Raw genomic sequence first — 18,646 nt, forward strand, 5'->3', positions numbered from 1 at the left:
CACTAGGTACTGTATTTGAATTGAATTACTTCTGTATTCTCATTTGGGTGTTTCTCATTGTATAGATGTTTTTGGACTGCACTTGAAGATAGATTAATTGAATTTAGATGAACAGTTGAGCACTTTTTTTATGACAAAGTGGAAAATAAGTGTAGAAAGGACTAATCAAATATAGATAGCAAGGAAAACTGGTGATTTGTGAGTTGTATTGGATAATAAATTTAATGAGTCAACAGTGTTAAACTGTTGGGGGGAACAATAAATGGTATTTTGTGTTTCATAAATCTGAATATTGCATGTAAATAAGGGAGGTGATTATTCTCTTGTATTTAACTAAGGGCTAAACACTCCAAAGTACAGTATTTAGTTTTAATAATCACATTCTATAAAATAAGATATAGACAAAGAACAACAGCAAAATAATAAAGTCCTAGCAGGGCCGGCTCCAGTGTTTTTGCCACCCCAAGCGGCGGGGGGAAAAGGAAAAAAAAAGCCGCAATCGGCAGCTTCATTCTTCGGCGGCAGGTACTTCGCTCAGAGAGGCACTGAGGGACCCGCCGCTGAAGAGCCGGACGTGCCGCCCCTTTCCATTGGCTGCCTCAAGCACCCGCTTGCTGCGCTGGTGTCTGGAGCCTGACCTGAGTCCTAGGAAAGTAAAACTGAAGAGGCAAAATTTAAAGCAGTGGGAATGTTCGGTTTAGATGCAAGGACCCAGAGGGAATACAGAATAACAGTCTACAAGTATGTAGAATTATGTTTTAATACTGGAATCAAATAGTGATTTGAGAAGGGAACAAGAAATATGTTTAAAGTACTGTGGGGAAATTGTATCCCCAAGTATTAAGGAAAACTGTAGGCAATGGAACATGTTGCTATGGAAATAGTCCACAGGTTGGGGTATAGTATTGCTAACAGAATGCAGACAGCAATATCTGTTAAAGTGGAGGTGTCTTGACATTTAGCCACCAATGCCATGAGGCAGTGTGCCTCAGATATCCCTTCTACACAGCAGCATGGGCCTGTTATGCTTTTGCTGCTGTGCCAAGCTTCCAGTCTGTTTACAGGTATAGGCTGAAAAGTAACATGCTTGTGGAGCTGTCTTGTCACCATCCCTAGCATGTACAACAGTTTTTTTCACAAATCAGGTATGTCCCACATCTTTAAAGCATTTACCAATAGTATGAATTCTTTTGTTTTATCCCATAGGTGAATTAGCAAAAGACACAAGGTTAACAGCAAATCTACGGTGGACAGGCTTTGTTCACTCAATTTGACTTGTTTAGCGTCTATTGTATTTTCCCAGTTCTCTGTGCCTTCTGGTAGACACTCTGATGCAGATTCTTCTGCCTCTTTGGGGAAGGCTTCTAATTCAGGCATGTGTTTGAGGCTTTGGCAAGGAGAGGGTGTACTGCAACCATGCCTGCCCTCGGCCCCTCCCTCTGGAATTTCTCTGGGCTGGACCCCACTCCCTTGTGAAGTTCCACGCATGCAGAGATTTTCCCCCCTTCCCCCTTGGAGAGAGAGTTTTATCTCTTACAAGTGTAGCAAGGACAACATCTTTCAATGGGGTGCTTTGGACCCCTTTGGGCACCCCTCTTTCTGTTCCCAACAGGTCAGCTGGATGGACACCCCCCCGCCCCCAGGAGACCTGACCCCCAGGTTTCCCTTAAAACCTGATCCACAGGAGAGGGGGCTGGCATTTTAAATGCATACTTTTCACACTCCTCCTGGGAAAGTCCTTTCCTACCAGGGGCGGCTCCAGGCACCAGCACGCCAAGCGCGTGCCTGGGGCAGCAAGCCACGGGGGGCGCTCTGCTGGTTGCCGTGAGGGCGGCAGGCAGGTTGCCTTCGGCGGCATGCCTGCGGAGGATCCGCTGGTCTGCTCTCGCAGGCGTGCCGCCGAATCCGTGGGACCGGGGACCTCCTGTAGGCAAGCCGCCGAAGGCAGCCTGCTTGCTGTGCTTGAGGCAGCAAAATACCTAGAGCCGCCCCTGCTTCCTACAAAAGGTGGGCAGACTCTCTGCTCCCCCTTCCATCTGGGCTTCCCTCTCTGGGCTCCACTCTGGGTCAGACACTCCTGTGTCCCCCGAAAGGGAAGGTGACCCTGGTCCAGCTAGGAGCTCACAGCTACCAGCTATGGCAGACTCTTCACTGGCCAGCAAAATCCCCCCCTTTTCACTTAGGTTGGGTCTGCTTCACCAAAGAGTGGCCCCCCTGTTACAAGGTCCAGCCCCTCCCTCTGGAACTTTCCTTAGCCCCAGGGCTACAGGAACTGGCCACAACCATCCCTGCCCCATAAAGCTGCATTCTTTACTGCAGCAGAGGAATCTAAGAGACACCTTCATATCCCCCCAGCAGTCCATGTAACCACTCCCCACCCCCTGAAGCTTTTAGCTCAAGATTCCTTCTCACTGCTAACCAACCCTGGGACAGATTCTGCCACATTAAAGAAATAATTTCCCAGTAGAAATGGTGCAAAATTGTGTGCCACCGTTGCAGCAGTCAGTTCAGCCTGAAAATCCCGAGTTTGCATGTGTACTTTAGCTAAAGATGCAAGGACTTTGTAACCCCCGACCAGCTCTAATTCTGCCATTTTACCTGGCAGCAAATCCTTCTCCTGGATCAGGTACCTCCTGCCCACAGAAATCTCAGCATCCGTGTCCCTCAATCCAAGAAGCACTTCACCATTAATTTTAACAGCATGCATATGCTCCTTGCTTGGTTGTGTGGAAGCAAGCTTTACAAATCCTGTGTGGAAAGAGGCCACAGCCTGGCTCTGAGAAGCCGCAGCTTCATGTGTTACCTGTTGCCTGTTTCCACTCAGCAAGGGACACTTATTCCTCAGGTGCTCAGTGGACTTACAATGATCACACCTCTTGGGCTCCTCTGCTTGCACAGGAAATTTGGGATGAGTACCAGGGGAATGGGGGAGGTGACCGCCCAGCCTCCTTTTTCCCAGGGGTAAAACTGTGATTCTGCTTTCCCCCAACCCTGTACCCCTCTGCCAGTGGTTTTATGTTTGATTGCAGCTTGTGCTTGCTCATAAGAGTCTGCATACCCAGCTAACTCACCCACTGGACTTATCTTTTTGTCCCACAAATACTGTTTTACATCATCACTGCACATATTCAGGAAGTGTTCCTGAGTAACCAGATCACACATCCCTTCAAAGCTTGTAATGCCTTTCCCCTGCACCCACTTATCTACCAAATCTCTCATTTCATTGGCATAAGCCATATTACTCAGTCCAGATCCCCTCTAAAGACTCCTGAATTTAATCCAGTAGGTTTCAGGTGTAACCTGAAACTATTTCAAAACCAGATCCTTAAATTTACCATAGTTTGAAGCATCATCAATAGGCATCTTATTGAATATGTCCAGAGCTCTGCCAGTCAATTTTGCTATCAGTGTGGTCATCTTTTGATCTTCAGGGATGGCATGGAGGGTGCCCAGTCTCTTGAAGGTGATGAAATATTCGGCGATATCGCTGGATTCCTCATACTGTGGACACAGTCGCTCCCATTTATGGATTTTTGGGAAAGTGGAGCCAGCAGGTGGAGGGTTTTGTCTCTTTCACTCCATTACAGCCAGTTCATGCTTCTGGGCCTCCCCAGCTCTCTTGTGGGCAGCTGCCTCTGCCTCCACCCTTGCTGTCTCTGCCTCCATAGCTGTCTTGTGGGCAGCCTCCTCCTTCTCCATCAGTCTTTTATGTTAATTTTCTTTCTCTTTTGCTTCCAGTCTAGCCAGCTCCAGTTTGTTAGCTGCTTCACTGGTAGTCATTTTCCTAATATCTTCTGCTGGGCCACACCCCCTCTGCAGTTCACTGAAACTGGGATGCATTCAGCTCAGTGTTCAGACGTTTATTTTGCTTCCTTTTCTGTCCCTACTTCCCTCACCCAAAATAAGCAAACAGAAAATAACAAACCAGTAACCACTTTGTCTGTTCTCCAGCCACCACGCTTAAAACTCACGTAAAATCACTACCAGTACCTCAAAGCAATCAGCTGTGCACAGATCCGGCTCGACTACGCCACTGTGATAGGTTGGATCACAGAAACCCTCTTGGGAGCTGCCACCTGATGTGCCAAGACTGCTTCTACCCCTGCTTTCCCTGCCAGCTCAGGACTCCAGCACCTTGTCTTGCTGAGCCAGATATTCCCGTCTGCTCCAACACAGACTCAGGGTCTGAATTACTTGCCACAAAGCTGCAGGTTTACCTAACAGAAGTGTTCCTGTCTTTAACACTCAGATGCCCAACACCCAATGGGGTCTAAACCCAAATAAATCCGTTTTACCCTGTATAAAGATTATACAGGGTAAACTCATAAATTATTCACCCTCTATAACACTGATAGAGAGAGATGCCCAGTTGTTTGCTGCCCCAGGTATTAATACATACTCTGAGTTAATTAATAAGTAAAAAGTTATTTTATTAAATATAGAAAGTAGGATTTAAGTGGTTCCAAGCAGTAACAGACAGAACAAAGTAAGTCACCAAGCAAAATAAAATTAAATGCGCAAATCTATGTCTAATCAAACTGAATAGAGATAAGATCCTCACCAGTTCCAGAATGCTCCCTTTTACAGACTAATCTCCTTTTAGCCTGGGTCCCCTGTAGTTACTGTCCTTTGTTCCAGTTTCTTTCAAGTATCCTGGGGGGTGGAGAGGCTCCCTCTTTAGCCAGCTGAAGACAAAATGGAGGAGTCTCCCAGGCATTTAAATAGACTTTCTCTTGTGGGTGGAGACCCCCTCCTCACTCTTTTATGCAAAGTCCAGCTCCAAGATGGAGTTTAGGAGTCACCTGTGCAAGTCACATGTCCATGCATGAATCACAGTTTTTACAGGTAGCATCCATTGTTTACATGCTACCTTGAATGTCCTCAAGTAGACTTCTTATGTGGATTAGAGCATTCCAAGATCCATTGTCCTTTAAATGTTTCTTGATTAGGTACTTAATTTCAACATTCCTTTCTCCAGGAACTGACCAAATGCTCTACTAAAGTTATTTAGAAATCAAGCCAGTACATAGCCAACATTCATAATATTCATAACGTCAAATACAAAAATGATACATGCATGCAAATAGGATTAATGCATTCAGTAGATCATAACCTTTACGGAGATATGTTACATGGAATATGTAGCTAAAACACATTCTAAGCATATTTCCATAAAGCCTTATAGGAAGTACCATCACAGAGGGACCTTGTCAAAAGCTTTCTGAAAAACTAAGTACACTAAGGCTATGGCTACACTTGCACTTCAAAGCGCTGCCGTGGCAGTGCTTTGAAGTGCTAAGTGTAGTCAAAGCGTCAGCGCTGGGAGAGAGCTCTCCCAGCGTTGTCCGTACTCCACCTCCCTGTGGGGAATAACGTACAGCGCTGGGAGCCGCGGTCCCAGCGCTGGGGTTTTGACCACACTGGCGCTTTGCAGCGCCGCAATTTGCAGCGCTGGAGAGGGTGTGTTTTTCACACCCTGCTGCAGCGCTGCAAATTTGCAAGTGTAGCCATGGCCTATATATACTGGATCCTCCTTGTCCACATGCTTGGTGACCCCCTCAAAGAATTCTAGTAGATTGGTGAGGCATAATTTTCCGTGACAAAAACCATTTTGACTCTTCCCCAACAAATTATGTTCATGTATGTGTCTGACAATTTTGTTCTTTACTATTGTTTCAACCAATTTGCTCGGTACTGAAGTCAGGCTTACTGGCCTGTAATTGCCAGGATCACTTCTGGAGCCCTTCTTACAGCATTAATTTTCCTATTAGGGTTGCCAACTTTCTAATAGTAGAAAACTGAACACCCTTGTCCCGCCCCTTCCCAAAGGTCTCGCCTTGCCCTACCCCTTCTCTTAAGCCCCGCCCCATGCTCACTCCATCCTCCCCCGCACTTGCTCTTGGCACCCTCGCTCACTAGCTCATTTTCACCAACCTGGGGCAAGGGGTTGGGGTGCAGGAGGGGGTGAGTGCTCTGGCTGGGGGTGTGGGCCAATGAGGGGGTTTGGGTGCAGGAGGGGCTTTGAGCTGAAGCAAGGTGTTGGGGTGTGGGAGAGGGTACGGGCTCTGGGCTGGGGCCAGAAATGAGGGGTTCAGGTTATGGGATGGGACTCTGGGTTGGGGCAGGGATTGGGATACAGGAGGAGGTTCGGGGTGTGGGTTCCGGACAGGCAGCATTTACCTCAAGTGGCTGGTTCCCAGGAAGTGACTGGCATGTATGGCTCCTAGGTGGAGGCCTGGCCAGGCGGCACTATGCACTGCCCCCGTCCGCAGGTCCCACGGCCAATGGGAGCTGCAGAGCCAGCGCTCGGGGCAGCGTGCGGAGTCCCTGTGGCTGCCCCTATGCCTAGAAGCTGGAGGGACATTTTGCCGCTTCTGGGAGCCGCGCGGAGCCAGGTAGGGAACCTGCCTGCCCCACTGCACCACCGACTGGACTTTTTATGGCCTGGTCAGCACCGTCCGCCAGAGGTCCCTTTTCAACTGGGTAGTACAGTTGAAAACTGGACATCTGGCAGCCCTATTTCCTCTCCCTGCTATGGCAAAATCCAGTATAGCTACTGAAATATGTTACATCAATCACCTCCATTTTTCAGAAGGTGTTTGAAAAATTGTAAAGAACTGTAAACTGCATTCATTCTCTACGTTGATCAAAAATAGTTGTTTATAAATTAAGATATAATGGCTTTTTGATCCTGTAGTAATGAGAAATCTCTTAATTTAGTGTAAGAGATAACTGTTTTTTAAAATGTGCTCTCTACTTATACCAAATAAAACAAATGTTTATAGAAAGTTTCATTTTGTCACACTGAGTGGTGCATTTTATGGAGTTTACATTTTGTATAATAAAATGGAGATTTTGACTTTTAGTGTGGTTCTGGACTCTAGAAAGGTGATGCTAAAGATTATTTTATTAGACATACAAATTTAAGCATTTTTAAAATTCCAAGAAAAGTTTTATATCTGTTACAACCTGAGGTCCCAATCATACAAACAGAAGTGCCTGTTCAAGCCTTTGTGACCATATGGATTTCCATTAAGTATGCATGGGCATAAGGATCTGCCTGCACAGATCCCTTTGTAGGCTGAGCACCTATAATGGCTGCGTGAGCAATATTGCTAGGACACATGAAAGACAAATAACAATGAAAGAAACTGTATATTGAAGCTCATTTGGACAAGGGCCATACCTTTATTTTATATTTTTATTTAGGTGTTACCAGAGAAAATTTTTAAATAATAATAATTAATGAAGTAACATGGAGCTCAGAAGTGAAGCAAAACATTTAGACAAGTTCTGTGCTGCAATATAAATAAGTTTATAGCTACCCATCCAAAATAATCCGAAGAAAAATGATGTATGATTTTTTTCCCCTGGTCTTAGATCATTTTCTGTAGCTAGTTGTAAGACTGGAGGGCAAAAGGCTTATGCAGCTTTCCATAGTTTTTTATTTATTTATTTATTTACAGGAAATATGTCTTGTGTAAAAATGAATGATGCTGACTGTTTTCCTTATGTCCCATAAGATACAGTGAAATTCCCAACACCTGATGTAAGAATCAAACTGTCAAACTTAATACATTTACTATAAGCTATTGCTTGAAGATATGTAACTACTACTTCTCTAAAAATGATGCAAGTAAAAGGAGACCTGACCAAGGTTGTGTAGTTGATTTTTTTTTCTCTTTTAAATGTACATACTTTTGTTTAGTTTTAGGTTTTCTGTCAATGCAATGTAAGGAGCTATGCAGTTTAATATTGTTCAAAGCCCTCTCTTTGCTTTATTTGATATTTTAGATTGTTCTTGCAACGAATCAAACCACAATATTTTAACAGTTCGGAAATTTTCCAGGCTGGGTTTCTGCCTTAGGCTGCATACTTTTGGGAAATGTCATCCAAAATGATTCAGCCATTTCTGAGAATGAGGCTGGTTCAAAATACATTGTTTTGCCCATTTAAAAATAATTCTGGAGACCTTTTATTGAGAAACCCTAAGATCCCCATGTTTGGAGCAGGTGTGTGAAATTTGGCAAAGGGAGGATGGAGTTTTGTGTCAAGGATGTGCCTTTTGCCATCCCCTTGAAAACCTGCCTAAATCTAGCCAAGTTATAAACCTTTGAGAAACTGCAGTTTGCATACATTTAGGAGAGAATTGCTGGAGCTTTGCAGCTAAACTCTGAGAAGATTCTGTCTACATTAAGCATGCTCCTGCCCAAGGCTTTCCATGCAATTGCTGCTCCCAGCTGTTGTGAGCTGTGCCTGGTCCAGGTGCCAGAACTAGGAACAGAAAGCCTCTCTCTCTCCTGTGCTTTCAATGCCCTTCCTCACATTAGGCCCAGGCTGTGAAAAGGAGGGAGCTGCTTAATTCAAATGCTGAAGGGGAGAGGAGTGGGACCCAGAGGTGGGAATGGGAGGAGTAGATTGAGACAAGAGGGGGCTGGGGAGACTGAGACTGGAGGCTGGCAGTGAGGGAGAGGGAAACTGAGGTTGGCTGGCCAATGAGACTGGAAGCCAGTGGAGCAGAGAAAGCGGGGACTGTTGGACAAGAAGACTGGAATCAATGTGAGGGGAGACTGGAACTGGTTGGGCAAGGAGACTGAAACTGGTTGGGCAAGGAGACTGGGAGCTAGAGAGGGAAATGGGGAGGACTGGGAGCCTATGGGCTAGAGAGGGGTAGGGGGAGACAGATTGGATGAGAAGCTGATCAGGGCAGCTGGAACTTGCTGGGCAAGGGACTGGAACTAGAAATCAGCAGAGCAGATTGAAGAAGATAGGGAGCAGAGGTGGAAGCTATTAGGAGGAGAGACAAGGTATAGTGGGGACAGCTAGGACTGGCTGGGTAAGGAAACTCGGATGGAGAGTTTGGAGGGAGAGACTATAGTTGACTAGGTGAGGGGAATGGGCTGGGATGAGTAGCTGGCATGGGTGAGGGCCAAGAAACAGGACTGGGACAGGTTGGAGGAGATAGGCAGAAGGAGTTAAACTTGAGGGGGGATGGAATGGGCAGGAAAATCTGTGACCACTAGAGCCCACTTCCCTCTAGAGCCTGAAATGGAGCCCAAGATCCCCAAGTCTCAACATTTCTCTACTGAGAGCAAATAACTGTGAAAACCTACTAATAAACTGTGTATTTTATCCCCCACTATTGCTGGTCCATATAGGGGATGACAATTGACTGTTGCTATCTGTTACTCCATTAACTCAAGCATCAGAGGGCTGTGGTGTGGGTCTAAAGGTTGCAGCCTTGTTGATGAACTATGTGTGTGTCAATATGACACCACATGATGGAATTTCTGTTTTTCAGTTTTCTTTTTAAGTTATACACAAAACACTGTGTTAAAGGAACATGATTACATTTGCAAAGTGAAGCAATCAAACAAGGAAACCTTTGCCCCTTTTTGTGTATGCATTATGATACGGTCTATAGTCTTTAATTACATGACCACATGCTATTTTTCCACAGGACTCCTGCCTCAGTCAGTGCACAGACTGGATTGTGCTCACTTAATAAGCATCTCTTCAATATTTTGTTTTTTCCCTTATTGTCCAGGGACTGACCCTGTGCTTTATTTACTGCCCACTATTCAAACTCTGCTCTGAAGACAGAATTATGAATTTCCTCATGGGTTTATCTATGGGGCTCATGATTATAATGTTTCACAAACATTAATGGATGTATTTCACAATATGCAGGTAAGGTGAGGCAGTAGTATTATCCTCATTTTACAGATGGGGAACTGAGGCAGAGAGAGAGATTAAGGTTAAAAGTATCCACTAATTCTGGGTGCCAAATGTGAGACACCTAGGACCTGATTTTTCAGAGCAACTAGCCTTAAATAGCAGTTTGTATTTTCAAAGCACAGTTACTGTTGACTTCAGTTGGAGCTGTGAGTGCTGAGCATTTCTGTAAATCTGACCCCAGGGTCTCATGTCAGGCATCCAAAAAATGAAGAACACACAGTTAGTTATCATCTGTGAAAAGTGACTTGTCCAGAATCACACAAGAACTTTGTGGCAGATATAATCCAGTTTTCTAAGTCAATATTCAACTGCCTTAACATTCTGCCATCCTTTCTCTTCCTGCAGTCTACTGCCTTGCTCACTATGCACTACCTTCTCCTGCAAAAATAAGGCAGGGATCCTACAGACAACAGCCTCTTTTACTATGCAACCATGATTCATCCCCAGAGCAGGTCCATCCTATACACTGAATGAGGCAGGGGTCCTGTGGAAAAAATGGCACATGATTATGTGATTAAAGACTGTATCATAATACAAACCCAAAAGCTTGAGGGCTTGACTTTGCATACTTAATAATGTTCTTTTAATATGGTTTATTTTTGTGGGACGGAGATGCATTTATCCGTCTTTGCAGTGGATATTTTGTTAACATTGGAGTTGTTTTGCATGTGATTGTTTTTATATGAAAGTGAAATCTCATTTCTTACCCTGATCTGAAATTCCCTGGTTAAGAATTTTTGGGGATAAGTTGTAGCCAAAGATGGCTGGATGATCTCCAATTGACCTAGCTGGGAACACATTACTTTTTTTCAATGTGAATAGGAGCCAGGATATTGTGTGTCTAACTATACCATTACAGTACAGGAACTTGCGGGTGTATTTCATATTCGCAGGAACTGCCAGCTTCTCTTAAACTGCGCTACGGATGTTGGCACTTACTATTCATCAGGAAAAATATTTTAAGAAGAATTCCAAAAGAGTGAAAACAGAGTCTTAGCTGTTAAAACTGAGAAGAATTTTGTGGCTTATATTTTACCTTGTTCTAAATAACATTCTATAATCCAGCTTCTATCTCTGCTGACTGCAGGGTTTTGCATCTCATGTGCTAAACAGAGAGTTGGCAGCCAGTTCCAACAAAGCTTTTTTTGTGCCTTTGGGCTATCCTGGGGGCAGGGCTTCCTTTATTTTCCCCCACTTGTTTTCTTGTTTCAAGTAAATTGGTCATGTTTTAGACAGCTCCCTCTTGCTCAGTCACTCCCCCTCCCCTTTTTGTTTTTTGAAGTGGTGCTTACTGGAGATGTTTATTTTTTTACAATGGTTTTGTTTTCTTTTCATCTGCACATCATCAGATCAAGAAGAAAGAATTATGGAAGGCAAGAAAAACAAAAAACCACCGAAAGTACACAGTAGCAGCACTTTGCAGACCTCCACATCAAGCTGATGCTATACCACCTGTACTGTATATGGGCTGCTCTGCCTGTACCAGGCTCTTCGTGTTTTTAGGAAGTAATCCTGTGGGGTTCTGAGCTCCGTCAGTGCCCTTAATAAGTATTCATCACTCCTTCCTTAGCACTAGAGTCAAAAGGAAACCAGGAAATGCATCACCCGTTTTTCAAGGCCAATTAGGTCAGAACTTCTGTACTTCAAAGCAGTCTCTTGGATCAACAAGGTCTTTATTGCCTCCATAGTCGTTCTAGAGTCTAACTCTGTGTGCCCACCAGAAAAGATGGAATGCATAGAGGAGAAAGGAGAATGTGAACTTCTATGTGCTCCTGATCAGGGTATAGTTTCTATATTTCCTAACTCAACCCCCCATCTCCCTCCAAGGCAGGGCTTTCTCCCTAGGGTCCCTCAAGACAAGACAGAATCTCAATCTGTTTGAAAAGCACCCTGCACTTCTCTGGTGCTAAATAAACTATAAATAATAGTAATAAGCTAATGCACTTCTCTGTGAATGCATCAGGCAGAGTAGTGGAATCTTGCAATCTAATGTAATATTTCAGTGTCTCCTGTTTTGCCTTTCTTCTTCTGGAAAGTTTTTATAGTTCTCTCTCTATTTGGGGTGGAGACTGTCATCATCCTGCATGGCGGTCAGGCAGGCTTGGCAGATGACGATTTGATTACTACTACTTTGATTTCTCTTTGCATCCATGCTACTAAGCATATAGTTGCTGCAGCTGGAGCTTCAGTTCCAGTGCTTTAAGTAGACATTTCATACAGATTTGTATTGCTCCCCCTTTTTACTTATTTGATCACTCTGATCCATTAGAGGCATAACTGAAATGATAGAAAATAAAAGGCAGGAAAAGAAGCATTTAATTAGAGGATGTCTAGAAGAAACAGATTTGCTAGGATACATTGTTCAGCAATTTAAGGTATTTTAAGCAGTTAATAGATAGGTTTCTTCTCCTAAGGATGAACTGTTAGATTGGTTTTCCTTGTTATTTGTGATCGACTGGTCTAGGTAGGGGCAAGTCTGAAAAGAATTGCTCTGGTTGGGTTCTGAGTATCACATACTTGTAGCTGGGTTTGTTTGTGTTTTTGTTTTGAAAGAAGCTGGTTTCACAATTCATTGCTGCAGATGAAGGCCTAACTAATCTGTCTCAGCCAGAATGGTAGGTAGAGCAGAATGGAACATTTTCCCAAAAGAACTTACTCTAAATACTCAACATCTAGGCTTGGAAGGATTAGATTTTTATTGGTCCGTGTCCGTAAACGTTGATTTCATTGTACAAACTGATGAAAAAATATTTTCATTGATGACAATAGATATTTACCGAGAAGCAAAGTAAGAAAAATCTTCTTGAGAGCTTATTAGAGTTTGATTTAACGATATATATTTTTGTATATTTACATTTGTATATTTTGATGTGTGATCTTGACAGTTTGTGTTGGCTATAAAGCATTAACTTTTTGAATCGGTGTCTACTCTATTTAAACAATTATTGTCTAACCCATCCATAATTTGCCACAACCTTGAAAATTAATAAAGTTTGAAAAAAATTGCTTAAAAACCATAATTTTGCACAACTGTGAACATTTAAATTTATACAAATTGGGGGGAGGGGAAAGCTTACAAATAAAAACTGATATTCTCCATCGAAATTATAAACAAAAATCAAAAATCGAATTATACAGCCTACCTATATCACATTTGGTTCACAGCACTAAGGGCAAAAAAAAAGATGCTCTTTAAAAAAGGGGAAGTGGAAAAATCTACTACCTTAGCTATTGCTATCACCGAGTTGAGGTACTGAAGGAAAGTCACATGCACAATCCTCTGCTCCCACAAATCTTTCATCTTGCTGAATGACAATGTATCACCCAAAGTATTACTTGTCAAGGAAAACGTATTCCAGACCTTTCAGCTCTGAGGAGGGGTGCATGATTTATTACCACTAAACCTATCTTATTACCAATCTATTTAGCATAGACAGCCCCTCAAGGGATGCAGTTAGAGAGATTTTCTTAAACCCTTCCCTTGACCTTGCAGTTTGCTTCCTTTTGTAATAACTCATATGACCTTGTCAAACAAGTGGCATCAAATCTACCCCCAACTTCATAGCCAGGAGAGCAATGTGTGTAAGACTGCTGTCAGAAGATATACCTTCCAATACATTTGACCAGGACCCATTTTCTGTACTTTAAATTATTATGTTGCCACAAGAACTGCAGATGTATGCATAACAAACAATTTTGATGACAAAGCAAATTGACCTTTCTATGGTACAAACCATCCTAAAATAAATTGCCTAGGGAATTGATTTTTCTTGGACTAGTAAGTATCTTTCTTTATGGAGCCCTTGGGCCATACATTACCGTATCTGTTCTTGAGATAATAAAATAACCAAAAATGTTTACAAACCTTCCACTAACATGACACCACGAATCACTATACACAGCCTAAACCTATTTTTGTCTGTTGTGTTTTTACATGAGTAGACTTAGTGATGTTTATTTTTCCAGTGTCCCTATGGGAACCATGGAAAATTCCAAAATATAATAATTAAAGAATGACAGGCCTTTCCTTACGGTGAAAAGTGAACAATTGTTTGGTGGTTTAAACAGCTATGTTGGATCTCGTTAACAAGATATTTTACCTTGTACTCCAGCCAGGCCTGTAATGGTCAAAAACCACTGATATCACAAATTGCTCCTTCGTTCTTTTACCAACCTTTTAATGGGGTGCTTTTTATTTATTGAAAAATATTTGAACAATGATATTGACATCTTTACATTGGTTAAAATATTTCAAATGACATAGTATAATACAATTTATGCTTGGCCAATAAGAAATCATGTTTTGGTTTCAGCTCAACTATTCAAAAAATGGTTTAAAATATAAAAAGGTTTAAAAACAGAGTGGGTGGAAGACGTATATTGTCTATGGAACCCTTGGCTTTAGAAAACCTGGCAACAAGTTCAGACTCTGCAACCCGGAAACAGGGAAGGCTCCCAGAGGCCTGACCCTGCATATGTCATGCAATGAGCTCAACAGAAAGAGAAAGTAAAGTTGATGTGACAACATTTTAAAAATAATATTTATTATGATTCCTTAATGTAATGTTTTGTAATAGGGGAAGGTATTATAACCCTCTTGAGGTAAAATTGTTTCATAATAAAAAAGTCATGCACTGTCAGTATTTACCTAGCTAACCGTGGAGGTTGTTGTCTTGGTAGTCCAACATACAACTGTTGCATTTTTTTTTTCTGTCTTCAAACAGAAAATTCAGTCATTTTTTTTGTTTGAGGACTTAGTTGTGCAGCATACAGCAAAGTGTGCAGAGTTGTTGCTCTGCAGTTCATGTAACTGGAAGTCTTACATGGATGCAAGTAATATTAAGCATTTAGAAGTTGTTGTGCTATGTGGTAGTTAGTCACAAGCCCCCTGTGCACTTGCAAGAATGCAGAATGAAGGGCGATTACGGTCAGAAAGTGGCCATGTCTGAGGAAATATGAGTTTCAGTGTAATACTTAGCTTTAAATTTCCCTTTTAGGCTCTGAACCTGCAAAGGCAAGTACATGCTGAACTCAGGGGGACTAATCACATCATTAAAATTAATCCCATGTGTAAGTCTTTGCAAGTTTGGGGCTTTAGAACTTACTACTAGTCCTAGAGAGAGAGAGAGAGAGTGTGTGTGTGTGTGTGTGTGTGTGTGTGTACGTATATATATAAGAAATTTTGGTGGGGCACAGGGGTAAGGGAGGGCACAACCCTGAAAAGTTTGGGGACTGCTGCTGTAGGACCAAATCCCATTGTCTTAAAATATTCTTCTTTACTTCAGTAGGACTGAAGTATACGAGAAACGGAATTCTGATATCCAGTTGATATCCTTCTGGAATAAAAAAAGCAACTAACTTTAATGAGCAAAGTAATTTTGCCTCGAAAAGGAATGGCATTCACAGGGTAAAATATAATTAACCATAACTTTTTGTGCTGTCTTCACTGGGTGCGTTTTTTAATTGTGAAAATCGCTACAGTTTGAGAATAAATTTGATGAGGCTATGAAATTACTGATATCTAATGCCAAACCCTTAATATCAGAGCCTAACTAAGAGCTTTGTGGCGAACTCTTTCTCGGATTGAAACTTTAAAACTGCATTTGAAGTGGACTGGTTTGAATTTTAGTTAGAAGTTGCTGATGTTGTCATTGTAATAGAGTAGAGTCACATTTTAAAGTCTGTTCTGCTATGGGTTCATGGATCCCTATAATATCTATTATGTTCTGTAACAAGACACTCATTGCAGTCTGCTTTCACTGATATTATGCATGGACATCAGTTTAATTGATGAATACAGTGGGTGCCTCTCTTCTTTGAACAAGCTAATTTTATTAACAAGTCTGTCTTGTTTATCAGATGACATTTGGAGCACTTATGAATTTGATTGTCTTACTTATTTATCAAATCTCAGAATTGTGACTTTTCATTTTGTTGAAGTTTGTGTCTGTTTTTCTCAAGAAGGGAAAGTATCTAAAACCGAATTTCTTAACTTATCATTTTGTGCTACTTCATTTTTGGAGAGGGATTTTGTAAAGCCCTGGAGCAAGTTTTTATATCTGTATAATCTCTGTCTTAATTTTAAATAAAATGAAATGATTAGCCGGACACTTAAATATTTGTTTTCCATCTAGATTGATTCATATTAGTGTTTTATTAAAAAAATCTCTTTCAGAAAGCCATAACTTTTAATGCTAGGAGAATCCAAATTGGATTTTATTTTATTTCGCATTTGTGTGGCCAGCTTATGACAGCTGTGCAATGGCACCTTGTTGTTGCTCTTGTACGGAAGAAGCAATTACTGTTTCCACTTAGAAACTCCTTTCACAGTTCTAGTCCCTGATCCTGCAAATGAATCTGCCCACACACACCCTTTAATGCATACAGTATTCCATTAAATCAATCTGAAAAGATTTTTATAGCCATATTTTCAAATGTCCCTTTTAAATCTTAACCATCATTTTGACATGCCCACCTATCTGCATCTTCAAATGCTATATGCGTACAGCTAAGATAGCTTATCTGATTTAGAGGAACGTGCCATTTTCCCCTCTATCTGTCCAAGTACTTGTGTGGTCCTCATCACTTTAGTATGTAGGCATCTCATTATCCTCTTAACACACTCGTAAGGTAGGGGACTACTTTGGTGGTGATGGTGAGTGTCACCATGCCTGACATTTAGGCACCTAGAAAATCACTGTGATTCATGAAGCCTGAGTTAGGTGCCTAAGCTCCTTATACATTGAATGAGGGAGAAATAGGTGCCTAAGAATGGGATTCACAAAAACCTGGCTTACTGGTTAGGGAGACCCTCAGTTAAAGTCTCCTTCCACCTGAGCAGGATTTGAACAGTGATCTGCCACTTCTCAGCTGAGTCTCTAATCACTGAGCTATGGGATATTCTGATGTGGGGGGTCCACTAGTCTCTCCTGTTGAAACAGTTCCACTATGGATGAATAATTCAAATAGTCATTGGAGCAGGGGAACTGAATTCTGGGTATCTCACTTCCCAGGAGACCGCTTTAATCATCAAGCTACAGAGTCGTTCTCGTGCTTACTCAGTCTCTCTCTAGCCAAGTGACTCTTTCGTTATTTATCCACAGTGGAATAGCCTAAATAGGACAGATTGAGGAAGCTCCCACATCAGAATATCCTGCAGCCCAGTGGTTAGAGCACTCTCCTGAGAGGTGGCAGATCCCTGTTCAGACACCTTCTTTCCATCAGGCAGAGTGGGGACTTGCACCAAGGATCTCCCAGATCCCAAGTTATGAGGAAGGTCCTCTGGCAGATTTGTGCGAGTTTGTATATGGTGTCCAGTCTGGTAGGTGAGTTCTGAGTTGAGTGAGTTTAGTTCCCTACAGGGTTTGGTGGCAGCTTGGGGCAGTGGTGGTGGGGGTGTGGGATTTGTGAATCATAGTGGGACCCAGTGTCTAAGTCTTTTTGTGAATCTAGATCAAAGTATCTTAAGTGTCTAATCCAAGAGCACAGAAGAAGTCTGTGGTGGAGCTGGGAATTGAACCTACTTCTCCTAAATCCCATTCCAGTTCCCTATATTCTAGATCACCCTTCCTCTTAAATAATAGATCCTGCATTAGTAATGTAATTTACATTGTATGAATTGATAAGAATTCAAATAATTGCTTTATAAAACAAAATATTTCAAAACAAGTGTTTTTTTTTACCTTAATACGTCTATTCATTTACATAATGTTTCTCAAAGAGACATGGCTCATGTCTCCCGGAGGACATGCAGATGGCTAGCCAGGATGGGGTGCAGAAGATGTAAAAATTAGATGGGTAGGCCATTCAGTCCCACACCATGTGTTGTCAAAGAGAGACAGTATCAGTTTTCCTAAAATTCTTCTGATTTCATAACCCTGGATTGGAGTTCAGTTTTTAAAGACTGGAGGAATCACAGCACCAGTATTTGTAAAGGTCCTTTGAAGATCCTGAGTGTTTAAATGTCGGTGGGTCAATGAAGTTCCCCTCCAGGGAATTTTCTCCAGAACTTTTATTTGGTAGGGCATTGCCCTTCAGTGGGAGGGTTCCATGGCTCTAAGCAATGCATCTTGAAAATTTACCTTTTTATTTTATTGCCTATGGGATTTTGGGGAGAGAGGTTAGCACACTAAGTTAGAAAGAAGGTGTTCCACATGCAGAGGATCCCCATTGCACATGGATGTAGAGCAGTGGCTCTCAAACTTTTTTATTGGTGACCCCTTTCACATAGCAAGCCTCTGAATGCGACCCCCCCCTTATAAATTAAAAATACTTTTTTTATATATTTAACATCATTATAAATGCTGGGGGCAAAGCGGGAATTGGGGTGGAGGTTGACTGCTCGCACCCCCAAGTAATAACCTCGTAACCCCCTGAGTGTTCCTGACCCCCAGTTTGAGAACCTCTGATGTAGGGGATAAACAGTCTGTTATTACTTGTCGAGACGTGAAGCTAGACTTCTGTGCTTCTCTTGGAAGAGTTAATTCCAAACAAGAATGCAGACCAAAATGTTTCCCGGCATTCTCTTTGTGTTAATGCTGAGTTCAACTTAAGAGGGGCAATGCAGAATTCTAAACATGAGTCTTGGCACATAACTTAAGGTAGACTTGATTTAAAATAGTCATTTTTACTTAATTAATTCTCATGGCCATGTTTACCCTGCCTTTCCATAGCTGTAGGTGCTGTTACATAATTAAAACTTGCAAAATTATAAATGAAATCTACATAATGCTTGAGACATACTAGATAATGTTTTTTAAATATATTTGTAATGTTTATGTCTGCACATATGCTCTTAATCATTTGGGATCTAAGAGGTTTTAAAATATTTATTTCTAAACATTTCAGTTCACCTAATTTGTATCTGCCTCAAACTTAGTGTACGTATTATCAGCCTGGTTTCAAATTT

General features: G+C 42.0%; 1 protein-coding gene across 3 annotated transcripts in view; it reads left to right on the forward strand.

The window, feature by feature from the left end:
* CDC42BPA (CDC42 binding protein kinase alpha) overlaps nt 1-18,646 on the forward strand; it is a 352,910-nt gene that overhangs the window by 82,076 nt on the left and 252,188 nt on the right. The gene's annotated exons all lie outside the window — the stretch shown is intronic.

Source organism: Mauremys mutica, chromosome 3, assembly GCF_020497125.1.
Source record: "Mauremys mutica isolate MM-2020 ecotype Southern chromosome 3, ASM2049712v1, whole genome shotgun sequence".
NCBI classification, from domain to species: Eukaryota; Metazoa; Chordata; order Testudines; family Geoemydidae; genus Mauremys; species Mauremys mutica.